The sequence below is a fragment of the Ursus arctos genome, unplaced genomic scaffold (assembly GCF_023065955.2).
Source record: "Ursus arctos isolate Adak ecotype North America unplaced genomic scaffold, UrsArc2.0 scaffold_4, whole genome shotgun sequence".
In the NCBI taxonomy this organism is placed as follows: domain Eukaryota; kingdom Metazoa; phylum Chordata; class Mammalia; order Carnivora; family Ursidae; genus Ursus; species Ursus arctos.
In genome coordinates, this window is record NW_026623056.1 from 10,985,275 (window position 1) to 11,000,436 (window position 15,162).

At 39.0% G+C, this 15,162-nt stretch overlaps 1 long non-coding RNA gene across 1 annotated transcript; it reads left to right on the top strand.

The window, feature by feature from the left end:
- The first annotated feature begins 6,280 nt into the window (after positions 1-6,280).
- On the top strand, positions 6,281-14,307 carry LOC130542593 (uncharacterized). The gene is made up of 3 exons (XR_008957250.1): positions 6,281-9,029; positions 11,895-11,944; positions 12,833-14,307. It is a non-coding gene; the product is annotated as an uncharacterized LOC130542593 (long non-coding RNA).
- Positions 14,308-15,162: the final 855 nt, after the last annotated feature.

Below are 15,162 nucleotides of genomic sequence, written 5' to 3' on the forward strand. Positions count from 1 at the left end.
ATGTTCTTAATGGCCTCTAGAATGGTGAATCCTTTCCAGAAGGTTTTCAATGTACTTTATCCAGAGCCATTGGAGGAATCACTGTTTATGGCAGCTACAGCCTTGTAAGACCTAAGGTCAAAACTACTTGTTGACCCACGGGCTGTAGAAGGGATGTTGTGTTTAGTTAGCAGGCATGAAAGCAACATCAGTCTCATTGCACATCTGCATCAGAGCTCTTAGGTGACCAGGTACATTGTCAATAAGCAGTAATTTGAAAGGAATCTTTTTTTTTTTTTTTTTTTTTTTGAGCAGTAGGTCTCAACAGTGGGTTTAAAATATTCAGTAAGTCTTGTTGTAAACTGATATGTTGTCATCCAGGCTTTGTTCCATTTATAGAATGCAGATGGACTAGATTTAGCATAATTCTTAAGGGCCCTAAGATTTTCAAAATGGTGAATGAGCACTGGCTTCAACTTCAAATCGCCAGCTGCATTAGCCCCTAATAAAAGTCATCCTGTCCTTTGAAACTTTGGAGCCAGACATTGATTTCTTGTTTCTAGCAATGAAAGTCCTAAATGGCATCATCTTCTAATATAAGACTGTCTTGTCTACATTGAAAATCTGTTGTTTAGCATAGCCGCCTCCATTAGTTATCTTAGCTAGAACTTCTAGAAAACTTGCAATAGCTTCTACATCAGCACTTGCTGCTTTACCTTGCAGTTTTATGTTCTGGAGACAGCTTCTTTCCTCCAACTTCATGAACCAACTTCTGCTAGCTTCACACTTTTCTTCTGAAACTTCCTTGCCTATCTCAGCCTTTATAGAATTGAAGAGAGTTAGGGCCTTGCTCTGGATCAGGCTCTGGCTTAAGGGAACATTATGGCTGGTTTGATCTTCTATCCAGACCACTCAAGCTTTCTCCATATCAGCAATAAGGCTGTGTTCTGTTTTCTCATCTTGTGTGTATTTGCTGAAGTAGCACTTTTAATTTCCTCTAAAAACTATTCCTTCACCTTCACTATTTGGGTAACTATTTGGTACAAGAGGCCTAGCTTTTCGCCCATTTCAGCTTTTGACATGCCTTCCTCACTCAGCTTACTCATTTCTAGCTTTTAGTTTAAGGCGAGAGACATGTGACTCTTCCTTTCGCCTGAACACTTAAAGGCCATTGTAAGGTTACTAACTGGCCTGATTTCAATATTGTGTCTCAGGGAATAGGGAGGCCCAAGTAGAGGAGAGGGAGATGAGAGAATGGCTGGAGCAGTTGGAACACCCACACCATTTAAGTTTGCCATTCTATACGAGTGTGGCTCATGATACTGAAAAACAATGACAGTAACAACAGTGATCACTGATCATAGGTCACCATAACAAATATAATAACAATGAAATGTTTGAAGTATTGTGACACAGAGACATGAAGTGAGCAAATGCTGTTGGAAAAATGGTGCTGATAGATTTGCTCAACACAGGGTTGCCACAGACTTTTGATTTGTAAAAATTGAAAAAAATAAAAAAAAAGTATTTGCACAGTACAATAAAGTGAAGCACAGTAAAACGAGGCATGCTTGAACAACTTAGATACTTATTTTTAAAGGGGGAGCCCAAACTGGCAAATACATTAAGTGCTTGTCATTTATGATTGGCATTGGAGCTGAATTGCGTAGTGTGAAAGAAAATCAGATTAATTCCTTCACTATAAATGTGCTTTGTAAAGCCATAAAGTGCCATGTATGTATGTGCAGTGTTTTCGATGCATAAAGCTATGTCTTAGTCTCAATGTTTATTTTTAACTTTAGGAAGTAGGATTGCTTAAGTCATTTTTTAAAAAAAGATTTTATTTATTTATTTGTCAGAGAGCACAAGCAGGGAGAGCAGCAGGCAGAGAGACAGGGTGAGTGAGAAACAGGCTCCCTACTGAGTAAGGAGCCTGATGCAGGGCTCAATCCCAGGACCCTGGGATCATGACCTGAGCTGAAAGCAGACGCTTAACCAACTGAGCCACCCAGGCACCCCTGTTTAAGTCATTTTTTGAAAGGCTAACACACCGTGGGATGTATAAATTCTGGTATGTCTGTTAAACAACACATATGTTTTATTCAGTGATCCTATCTTGGTGACCTTCTACATGACAATTATTGGAGACAGTAATGATAGTATAATCGATAATACACTTTTGGGATACCCTGGTTCACGTGCTGTTCTTACATGGTACTAATTCCTCTATGAATGCTATCTGTAATGGTCCCCATTTTATAGATGAGGAAACTAAGGCACAGGTTAGTGGTATCTTAGACTTGGTTGTAGCAATGGAATTACAAGTTTCAACAAAATTGTGAGAATACAGGAGGAAACTGAGGAGAACATTCCTGAAGAGGCAATATCAGAGTTGGTTTGTGAAAACTGAATAGGAGTTTTCTGGACAAAAGAAGTAGGAAATTATGTTGAAATGATGGCATTGTCACTGAAAACATTTCTGGGGCTTTTCCTATTTATAAATTTTAAAATTGCCTTCAAAGTATGTGATACATTTTTCAACATCTTTAATTGTGGCAGATCTTTGAACTTGAAGGTATATCTGAATGTTGGAAAATGTGAAAACATTCAGATTAAGGTTTGGTAAATAAAGTGAGTCTTTTATCATTATCAGCAGATCACTTAAATAACACTAACTTTCTATGAGCAATTTATATATAAATAGGCTCTAAAGCTAATTCCAAAAGAGTTTAAGGAACATTTTAAGCCTGCCTTACATTTAGATGGCTAAAGAATAGGAATATGAATCTACATATGCAAATGAGAAACCAACTTCATTTCTTAAATAGAATGTGAGTATCCCACATACTTGTCCCGTGTGCTCCAGGAATCTGTGTATACAGATTCTGTCTATAATTTTACTCTGCATTAGAGATGGCTCTGAGGCCTGTAAGCTGTGAGATCTCTGTAGGTCATCTGTATGCTCGGAAAGTGGCCCCATGTCTTTGGAGGAGTAACTTCTTGGTAAATGCTTATTTAAAGAGTTGGATTAAATAAGTGGATTTTGATCATCCCTTAGACTGAGCACAATGGAATGATGGCAAAGAGATGAATCCTCTTTATTAGCACACTTCATAGGCAAAGTGGGAGTGTGCTTATGAGGCTAAAGAATTCAGACTCCTGTTTCCACATTGGTTTTGATTAGTGGATGATGGCTTCACTATACCACTAGACTTCGTGGGTTTAATCTGTTCTGGGTTAAGTTAATTTAGGAAAAAGCTGCCTTGAAACAATTCAGATGGAAAAAAAAATAAATTGCAGCATTATAAAGTAAACTGTGATTATATAAAATTGTAAGATTATATCCAACTTGATTTTAACATGCAGGAGAGAAATATGTGTGCTCACATAATTAGTTCTGGTTTAAGGGTCTAAGTGGACTTAAATATGACCCAGGGTGGAAATGAACAGATAGAGCGTTTTAGACAATAAGGCACTACGCAGAACACCACGATACTCAACGACCTTCTCCATTTTGTCCAAATACCACATACTCTTGAAGATACTGCTCTCATTCCATCTGCTTCCTGAAATCTGTCCTAACCTCTTGATTGTAAGTAACATTTCCCTCCTCTGAATACCCAGAGCATCTCCTCTTACCTTTCCCGAGGTATGTAACTCTTTCCATCTTGTTACCACTTACTTGTACATATCTTCGTTCCCTGCCTACCACTGTATATTATGTCCCATTAGGACCAGGTTTATGGGTCTTCATGTTTGTTTCTTTACATGATGTCTGGCACAGGACTGTCTTCATAACATGTTTTCAATGCATGATTGTTGAAAGATTAAAAAATGATATAGCCATGATCAAGCAAAGGGTGTAATAAACAACTCCTTCCTGGGATACAAGAGACAGACAGATTTTTTTGCTTCACAAATATGCAGTCATGCAGGTCTAGAGTTAGAAATGAAGTGTAGGTTTATTTTTGTTGTGTTTGTTTTTTCTTAGTCAAGGCGTTTAATCTACGCTGATTCCTTATGCACAGATGGAAACTTATCAAGCATAAGAGCCTCTGAAGGAAATAATTTTTGTTTAAACTTTGCCTTAGCAACTTCAAGGGAATTCAGAACAGGATTTCTTTAATGATCTGGCCATATTATATTACCAATTGCCAAGCCGAAAAATGTTTGGCAGAACTTTTGGCTTCTGAGGTTTGGGATACCTTCCAGGTAATCTGCCTCAGGATTTTGAAACACAAATAAATGAGTTCCAGTTCAAACTCTTTTGAATTTGAGCTGCCAGGCCTTTATTTCCCTCCCATCTGAACGTTTTGGTACAGAAATACCAACCAAGCAGAAAGAAGATAATCAGCCAACATTTTCTGAGGTTATTTAATGGCCTTGGTTTAGAAGCACAACATGAGCATGAATGGTTTAAAACTTCTTGTTTCTCAACAGTAACTGACTTCTAGTTCTTGGGATTTATTTTCCAGGACGTTTTCCCTGATTTTTATTTGGGAGAAAAGGGTGAGGGTGTTCTTTCTGGCAGAATCAAAGCAGCAAAGAAGATTCTGAATGTTCCTTTGTTAAGTGTTACACACTTAGCTTTGTTTTACTATTCCTGTCTGGGAGCCAAGTGTTTTTCAAGTCACTCAACATTCTACTGAGGCGTGCTAGTCACTGAATGTGATTATAAAGCAAAGTTTAACATGAATTGAAAAAAGGCATGCCTGGGAGTTTCGGGTGCCGTGAGTACCACACCTAATGAAAAAGCAGGGTAATTTGGGTGAATGATAGAGCCTCAGTCATTTCTATAAACCTCAGCACCAGTTCCTGGTGAGTTCAGAGGGAGACAGAAATTTTTTGGAAGAAAAGGTTAAAAAAAAAAAAAAGGAGCATCCTCTCCCCCTGACCCCACACTCACCCACAGTCCCTCACACTCTACATGCATGAACATGCTCAGAAATGAACATGGTCTCTATATGATCTTTTGGCTATAACATCATTGTTCATGTCTTGGGGTACGGGGCAGCAGGTGACCTAGCAAATATTCTGAAGGGTAGAGCACAACAGGTCTTAATTTTAAGAAATCCCTTTTACCAAGTCTTCTATTAACTTTTTTTTCTTTGATGACTATGCATTTACAATAGAAATAGAGCTCTGGAATAAAATGGACATTGTGGCACTGAAGAAAAATACTATAAAATTCAAAATTTCCCTTCAAAGGTTCAGATGAAGTGAAGTTTTCTTCTCTTTAACTTTGGCTCGCAGGGGGGAGACCTGTGCTTCTCAGTACAGTTCAAAGAATCTAGATTAAAATAATCCTTCTCATTTTAATAACATTTTAAATTCTATTTTTTACTTGAAATCTTTTCAGTCATGTGGGAAGTTTGGATAGGAAAATGTTTATTTTTCATGCTTTACATCATCTTGGTCCTTCTCAGGTGACCTTGAGCCTATCTGCTCACTTGTAAGTTGTCCTCACAGACTGGCGAGAACCCAGCAGTTCAAGGCATTAGCTCCACATGCGACCTGGGTGTGGCTGGGGGCACAGGTAGGCAAGCAACCAGATGCCCAGAACTGGCCCTGACAGGTTCTAGAACTGTCACTCAGCTCTGGTTTTACTAGCATTCCTTGTGACATGTCAGAATACAGTAGACCCTGGGAAAACTGAAATAAATAACAACACATTTTTGTCAGGGAATTGTCATTTTTCTTCTGGCTCCTTTCTGTCCATGGGAGCACCTTGATCCATTATCTGTTCCTTAACTCTCCCAAACCCTCCATCCTGCCACTTTGACGGTGAGAATTGTCCCTTTAAGACACTGGTGACCCTTGCTCTTCCCTCCATCACCCAATCCCCAGACTCCAGTCCGTTCCTTACTGCAAACTGGGTATGAGATGGTGGTGTTATTGGTATGAAAATAGGAATAGCTAACATGTATCACATTCTTTCTGTGTGTCACACCCTTGGCTAAGCCTGGTCGCTGACCTGTCCCATGTCGTTACCACTTTATAAGCTATATACAGTTATTTATTCCAATTTTATTCCTGAAGAGAAGGAGTCACAGATGGCAAGAGCCACAGGTACTATGTGGGACATTGGATTTGAATGTAGGCCCTTGTACAGGTTTAATAGCATTAGAGTTGAGAACATATAGTTAACAAGATTGAGACAATTTGAGCATAAAATAGTGACTGAATGTATGGAACTCCACAAGTCTATAATTAGCCTTTAAAAAAAAACTCCCAAAACAAAACTTGTTTTCCACCATTGGAGGTGATTATTTTACTAATTCCTCACTCTGATAATTGGTGATTTAAAATAATTAAATATTTTACGTGTTTTTCCAGAAGAAACTCAATTTCAGCAAAACCAAATAGTCCCGAGTGATGAAGGAAAACTTTTCCTTATAGAAGAACATCAGCTCTGAATGTAGGTGGAGTAATATGGTTGGAAAGTCACCATTTGCAGCCCTTGATGGACTGATAATGCAAGCAAGACTCCTCAGTGGATGCTGGAACCACTGAATGAAGGTTTGATGGGGCCCATCACCACATACTCCCCCAGGTTGCTTGCTGATTGAAAGGAAAGGAACATGGCTCTGCAGTAGAAGTACCATGTCATCACCTTGACTCCATAGGTGCACTTGACCCCACTTTTGATAGAATGACCAGATACAGTGAAGATCCAGATGTGGCACAATGTGATGTAGCAATATCACCTATGAAGTATTCTTGCCAACAGTGAATCTATTCAAGCTTTACATGTAACTTCCACTTCATAGGAAATACAGAAGCTAGAGGAAAAACTTAGCTAGCACCATAAGGAAGTAATAATAAAAAAAAAGCCAGAAGGCAGATCATTCTATAAACAACCCGTCTGGACTTTCCAATAATTAATGCCATGGTACAGAAAGAGTGGGGAGGAGGTGTTTTAGAGTTATATAATGAGCAAATGCTATCTGTGATCCTTCAAAGGATACTGATTTGAACAAACCAGCTATAAGGAAGATATTTTTTGGAACAGTTCAGGAATTTTGAATATGATATTAGGGAATTACTAATAAGTTGTGTCACGTATGATAATGATATTGCGATTCTATAAGAAAATACCCTAATTTAGAGATGTGCGCTGAAGTATTAGGGAGTGAAATGTTGCATTATATGTAGCTTATGTTAAAATACTCCAACAATAAAACCTGAAGCAAGTATGGCAAAATGCTAATAATTCATAAACTTGAGTGATGGCATGGATATATCTGCTCTTTCTACTTTTAGTATTTTTGAACTTTTTATAATTCAGAAGTATAAACCCTTGAAAAAAAAAAGTGGCCCGGTCTTGAAGCAGAGAGCCTTGTGTTCCAGTCCCAACCCTCCAGCTTACTGTTTGAAAGGCTGGGACAAGTCCGTTCCCTCTGCGCTTCCGTGTCGTCATTGGCAAACCGGCAATTATAATAATATTGGCGCTATATGATTGTTGTGGGGATAACATGAGTTGACACAAGTGAATTGCCTAGAACAATGACTGGCATGTAGTAAGCTCTCAACAAATGTTAGCTGTAATTGCTTCGTGTAGGAGGAGTTGGACGGAAATCAGGCTTGAATCCTGGCTCTCTTTTATTAGCTATGCTGCCCTGGGCTGTTTGCTTAACCTCACTAAAACTTCGTTTTCATTTCTAAAATGGAGATAATAATACTGCTAAGGTTGTGGTAGCATTAATCATATAATACATATAAAGTTGCTAACACATAGGAACCGCTTAATAGATAGTAATAATAATGGTGACTCTTTGTGCTGTCAGATATTCACTGTAGTTTTTCAGAGGCCTCCAACGCCTGACCCCAATGCATGGCTACTATTGGAACATTCTAGCATGGTAGCTATACTGGGAAAGCTGACAGTTTAGCCAGGGGAATGTGGGGCATCCCTTTGGTCTCCATTCAATGTCCTATCACGGGGTGATGCCATTTACTCTGGGCATATGGTTGGGGCCATGCTTCAGGTAAAGATTTCTACTTACACAGGGCGGGAGGGAGCCCATAGGGCGGGCGCAGTACACAATCGGGGCTTTTTCATAAACACACAGTGTGGATAAGATCCAGAAGAAAGAAAGGAAAGTGATGAGCTGGGGAGTCTGGCTCCTGTTTGTTTCTACCTCAGTCTCTCTTAGGACTTTGAAAGAGTCCATAAGAGTGAATGTCTTTTCATGGCAGTTGTCACTTACTGTAGGCATTTGCAGCCTACAGGTGGACTGACTTCAACAGATGTTCTGTGAGGCTCAGTCCCATGCTACTGTTTCTCAGTGTTGAACTTAAAAAGCTCAGAGGGTTAGGTACTTCCATGCCTTACAAGGTAACGTCGCCAAGGAAGACAGCGCTTGTAATACTTGATTTTTGTGGTTAGGTAGACTTTTGATGATCTCATTAGAGTAGCATGAAATTGATCATTCTCTTTTGCACTCTGAGTCTATTTTTCCCTCTTCCCTCTAAGCATCTCTCTCCATTTCCTACTTTAGACACTAAGGGTCTCATGGCTGGCCTCTTTCCCCCAGAAGTAAATTCTGCACACAGGGACACATGTGTTGCTAGGAATCTGTGTAAGATGCAAAGGTCTGAAAACAGATCAAAGCATGTGCCCAAGCAATGGGGAGTAAACAGTTAAGGGTGGACAACAACTTGAAGAAACAAATAGGTTTTTATGGCTGCCAAGACAGAAATGTATGCCCCAGTTCATCACCATCTTTGTTTTCGTCTCCCTGGGCATATGGCAACACTACATTTTCTAGGGAAGGCCATGAAGTAGAGTTCTAGCCAACTGCAAACTGGTGAGATCTGAGCCATTTTAGGAATGGCCCATAAAAGCTGCCATGTGTGCTCATCACTCTTTTCCTGCTTTTCTTTCTTATCAGCTGGCTTGAGAGTGAGAACCTTAAGGGCCAATATGAGGTTAGAACCCCAAGAGTGAAGGTATCTGGTTTCATGAATGACTGTGTGGATCGGAGTACCCCCGCATCGTCCCACAGTGTGCTGTGACGTGAGCAAGAAATAACTTTTTATTATGTCAGGTAATTTGGGGGTTGTTTGTTACAGAAGTTAGGCTACCTTGAATAATATATCCTTTTGACCTTCTTTTCAGCTGCTAAGTATGGCAGAGACATTATCGACTTCCTGAATTACATATTTGTGGATCTTTTTGTTATCACCAACTTTTAAAGTAAGGAAACCAAGAAGCTACATAAAGATATAAGTCTTCTTGGCAATTAGTCCCTTCTTATATAAATAGTATGGTCAGGGCATTCGTTACCTCATTTACTGTGCACATTGACTGTGAAGATCTTGAGAGAGAAGCAAATTGAGTTTCAGAGAGGTTAAGTAACTTGGACAAGATCACACAGCTACCGTTTGCTTTAGATCCAGGATTAAAACTCACATCGTTTTGACCTCAAAGTACTTGTTATTTTTACTATAATGATCCTTTTAAAGAAAAGAGCAGTCAAGAAAGAGAGGTATTCAGAGAGTGTGTATAAGACTTTCTAGAGAGGTAGCAAAACCTTGACAAAAATATAACTGGGTACCAGGTCCTGCTTCAGAAACTCTATGAATAGACCATAGAATGAAAAGATGGGGTAGGGGGGAGGAAAGAGGATAATCATAAATGCGACTATAGGATTGGGTTCCTAGGGTCCTAGGTTTGCAACTTAGTCCAAAAGTTTATGTTTCTATAATCAGTTATTTAGGGTTTACTTAAATTTGTTTGCTAAAAAATCATTCTTTATTCAGAATATCTGAGGTTATGGTAGTCAAATTCCTTTTTATTTCAAGTTAATGATTTTATACCCTAAAAGTATGCATATCAGTTAGTGTTTTCCAGAGAAACAGAATAGGAGATTGTCTGTCTATCTATTAAGAGATATTTACTTTAAGGAATTGGCTCACGTGATTTGTGAGACTGTCAAGTCTAAAGTCAGCAGGGCAGACTGGCAGGGTGGAACCCAGGAAAGAGCTGATGTTGCAACTTGAGCCTCCCAGCAGTCTGGAGACAGAATTTCCTCTTCCTTGGGGGAATCTTAGTTTTTCTCTTTTAAGACCTTCAGCAGATTGGATGAGGCCCACCCACATTATGGACAGTTATCTGCTTTATTCAGAGTCTACTTATTTAAATATTAATCTTATCTAAAAAAAAAGAAAGAAAGAAAGAAAAAAAAAGGACCATCACAGCAACATCCAGGCTGATGTTTGACCAAATAAGGGAGTACTGTGGCCTAGCTCATGTGCCACAAAAGGAACCATCACAGGGTATGAATTATCAACAAAATATTCAAATCTAGGTGGACCCTAGGGAACACCTTCTGGTTACAGGATGGGTGGTACTCTTCCTGAATGGGATGGCCCCATTCTTGTTTGTCCAGTGGAAAGAAAAGGAATGGCTGGACCATGGGAACCCACAAACACGTGCTTCAATATCGGAGCAGAACCCTCAACATTAAAATCAAGGAAGCAAGTGAGCAACAAATACGTTGGGCCACAGAGCATTGCCTCTTGCCCCGGCATGGGATATTGTTCTTTCTCAGTGGCGGTTCTGCCTCCCTCCCTACCCCCCCAACACTCCTCAACATCTGTTGAACTCACTGCTACCCCTTGTTTCATGCTTCATTTTTCTCCGTGGGTTTTAGCCTCTCATCTTCTTGTAGCTCATTCAGAATGTATTTTTCTCTTTTTTTAATAATCCAAACATGTCTCATCACATCATGTCACATTCCAGTATCTTTCATCTAGGAGTCTTTTCTGCCATTTTTCACTCCTCTAGCAAGAATATCCCTTGAGGCACTTGCATCCATGTACAACCAACAGATAATTACTTTCATGGGAAATTATCAGGTGGCACAGTTTTCCTTTTGCACTTCTCTTGGGAATGTATATATATATATATATATATATATATATATATATATAAAAACATACTGCAAGCACATTTTAGCAAAGTTATAATAAAAAGCTTAATTAACAGAAAATAACATAAACCTGTAATGAATTGTATCACATATTGATAGCCAGCCGTATCAAAAACAAAAACAGAAAGAGAAAAGGAACTCTACTCTCCTGTCATCTCGAGGCTGTCTTTCTGTGTCCAGGAGCCACAGTTCCACAGCTGTCACAGGACTTGCCTGAATGTGTTGCTCTAAGAGCCCTTTGGCACCTCTGCCATCAGAGTGTCTGTTCCACCCTCTTCTCCATCTGTCAAATGCATCAGATGCTGGAAGGCATGCAGCAGGCCCTCTCTGAGGAGCTCCGGTGTTTTCTGGTTTTTTGTTTTTGTTTTTTTTTGAAGATGCCTCCAGCCAGCTACTTAAGACTTGTGCTGAGCTGCTCTGTTATGTCATCTGCTGATACTCTTTACAGTATCATGTCCTTGTTGGATGCTTATCTGGATTTTTCCAAATGTAAAGCAGTATAGTTTTGCTAATTCTAGAAGATAGGGAAGGGACTTTATTTTGCGGATGGTCAAACCATCTTTTTCTCTTTTGTGTTTTATTCTCCAGACAATGAACTATTTCCTGTTTGCATCTGTACAATGATGAACTTGTATTCCTTTTTCATCCTCAAAGCCAAGGACAATTATCTCCACCAGGGAGTTGTAAAATTTTTGAAATCAGGAGCTATGTTTCATATTCGTTGAGTATCTTCCCATAGCAGCATTAGGTACTCTATAACTATTTTGTGAGTGTTAGAGGTTCAATTCCTGTTTGCCCCATATGGTTTTCTGTCAAATTAATAATTGGGCAACAACTATGGAAAGTCTGTCTAAAAATGTCTTCTTTCAGAATGTTAGAGACTCTCGAATTTGAGGGACAGAGTGTATGTAAAGGAGAAAATAACCTTGAGAGAAAAAAGAAATATTCCTAATCTTTTTTTTTTTTTTTTTTTGGAAGGGGAGAAGTACTGAAGAGTCATCTCAAGTCAAGGAATTCCATGTACTGAGGTTACTATTTGATACTCTTCAAATCAGTCTTTGAATGAAAAGTATATTTCTGGAAACACATGGTTAGCCAGATGATAACTAGAGTGATTGATTACAAAGTCACTGGCTGTTGGCTTCCCAGGACAACTTTAGGAGGTCAGAAGCAGTGCAAAAAAGAGGGTGGGGAAAATCCTTCCTAATTATAACTATGAAGATCTCAAGAGATGAGTTTCAGACAGAGGAGATGTTATTACTCAGAAAAAGCAACTAATACCTCAAGACTTTTAAATATTTGCCCATAGTTTCATAACAGGCACTTGAGAAGGAAGGTGATCCCCAGCAATTCTTTTCCCAGAGCAGTGTTTGTTCTCTTATTCTGAACTCAGTGGAGAACAAGTCCATTGCCTCAATTCTGAGCACGTTTCCCGTGAACCAGTGTTGGTCCGAGTCTTTAGCAATAACCAAGGTGTGTCTGAAGAGGGTCTGGGGCAGCAGGAATAATGAAAATCACCTCAGAGAAGGAAAAGGAAAGCAAATGAAAGAGCAGGAGGGGCAAAGAGGGAGGAGAAAAAAGGTATACAGATGAAACACCTATTGATTTAAAATGGTTGGAAATGGTTACTTTGGTTAACAGAAAGCTACCCCTTACTCCTGGTTTAAAAAAAATTCTTAAAAATATCATATAATACTAAAACTGAGCATAATCAAATTTACTTTATATGATGGCCAAAGTCTCATGATTTTAAATTATTTTCTGAATCTTTAAGAAAAATCTGGTCCTATTGAGTCTGAATAGATAGATTTTACTATATCCATAGTCTACCAAGGACAATTATTTCAGATGCCATTGTTGTCATGAATTACCATGCTCTGCTCTACTCCACTAACTCCAATTTATTACTTCAACAGAAAAGAGAAAACATTTCAGTGAAAGAGGAAGCAGGGAAATTCCAATGGATCAGCCACAGAGTGCTAACCTGTCTTTGGGATGGAGAAAATGCTGTTGTTGACACATCTTTTCCTTTTTCTTGACACAAATTAGGTAACTCCCTGACTTAGTATCTCTTCACGGAATTGGTGGGGGTGTGATGAATGTCTACGCACTATAGAAAGGTATTCATAACAAAGAGTTGTGATAGGAAAAATGTCCTTTTCTCACAATAGATGGAATAACCCATGTTGTACATAATGTGTACCTGTGTATTTCGTTGTTGTAAATCCTGGTGTGCTCAATAAGCGGAAGTTCAGTTCTTCATCAGGATTCATGAGTCCAACCCTCTGATGAATCAAAAGGATCAAATCAGAGCAAAGCTCCTGCCCTTTACGTTCGGGAATTATACAGGAGGAGCTCCATGGGTCTATATGAAAGCTGCCACTTTAATTTTTTTTAAAAGATACTATTTATTTATTTGACTGAGAGAGAGAGAGCACAAGCAGGGTGAGTGGCAGGGAGAGGGAGTGGGGGCCGAAGACTCTCTGCTGAGCAGGGAGCCCGATGCGGGGCTTGATCCCAGGACCCTGGGATCATGACCTGAGGCACCCAGGTGCCCTAAGCCACCACTTTAATTAAAGAAACTTCTTCTTCCTCTCGAAAATAATTTCAGAACTCTAATGTATATTAGTGTAAGACTCAAAGGGACTTTTTATTTCTGCATTTCCTGAAAGATATCCCAAATAGATGGAAGGAAACCTTACTTTTGATTATTTAGAAATATACACTCAACATTTATTCAGAAATATTGGTTGATTTCTGGTTTTGATAATTATAGTGATATGCTATAACATTAGGGGAATACAGGTGAAGGGAATGAAAAATTAAAAGAAAACCCTGTACTGAACTCTTACTATTTGCCAGGAACTGTGACAGGCACTCGGTACATAGCTGTGATAAAGCAGGCAGAGTTCATTATTCCTTCCTCTCCTCAGTTACAAAGTTATCATTTAATCATAATAAAGCCTTCTTCACTGCAAGCGAAGCCCATGTGTGTCTCACGCTTTTCTAGAACACCTTTATTTTATTACTTACTGAGCACTTCCACCGAGATAAGCACTTCCTGGGTGTTTTCCATATTTCATTGCTTTCTTCTCACACCTGTAAAATAAATGTTGGTACCCATGATTCACAGATGAAGAAACTGTGGCGAGAGTAAGTTAAATGAGCTGCCCCATAACATAGAGTGGCTGAATTGGGGCTTCACTCGGGTTTGTCTAAATCCATAGGTGTCTCCCCCTTACCTCCCAGCCCTCCACTGATAAACATCAGCAACATCAGGCTTAAATTTTCTCTCAGGATAAGGCCTGCCAGATCCCTTTCCTCACAGCTCAATTCCTTCCTTTCCTTTTTTTCTTTCTTTCTTTCTTTCTTTCTTTCTTTCTTTCTTTCTTTCTTTTCTTTTCTTTTCTTTTCTTTTCTTTCTTTCTAATTATTAACATACAGTGTTATATGAGTTTCAGGTATGCAACTGAATGATTCAACATTTCTATACATATTTCTATACATTCTATAATGATTCAACAATTCTATACATTAGGGCTCACCACGGTGAGTGTAGTCAGCCTCTGTCATTGAACATTATTACAGTTTTATTGACTATATTCCCTATGCTGTTCTTTTCATCTCTGTGATTTATGTTGTAACTGGAAGTTAATGCCCTTTAATCCCCTTGATCTATTTCATCCACTCTCCCCCCCGCCTCCCCTCTGAGAACCGCCAGCGTGTCCTCTGTATTTAAGGGTCTTTTCGTTTGTCCCTTTTGTTTTGTTTTGTTTCTTAAATTCTATGAGTGAAATCATCTGGTATTTGTCTTTCTCTGACTGACTTATTTCACTTAACATTATACTCTCTAGCTCCATCTATGTTACAAATGGCAAGATCTCGTTCTTTCTTATGGCTGAGTAATATTCCAGTGTGTCTATATACACCACCTCTTCTTTACCCATTCATCGATGGATGGACACTTGGGTTACTTCCGTATCTTGGCTATTGTATATAGTGCTGCAATAAACATAAGTGTGCAGATAACTTTTGAATTATATCAGGTTTTTTTTTCTTTTTCTTTTTTTTTTTAATATGAATACCCAGTAGTGCAATTGCTGGGTCGTAGGGCAGCTCTATTTTTAATTTTTTGAGGAACGTCAGTACTGTTTTCCATCCTGGCTGCACCAGTTTGCATTCCCACCAACAGTGCATGAGGGCTCCTTTTTCTCCACATCCTACTGCCCTCCAAATAATTATACTA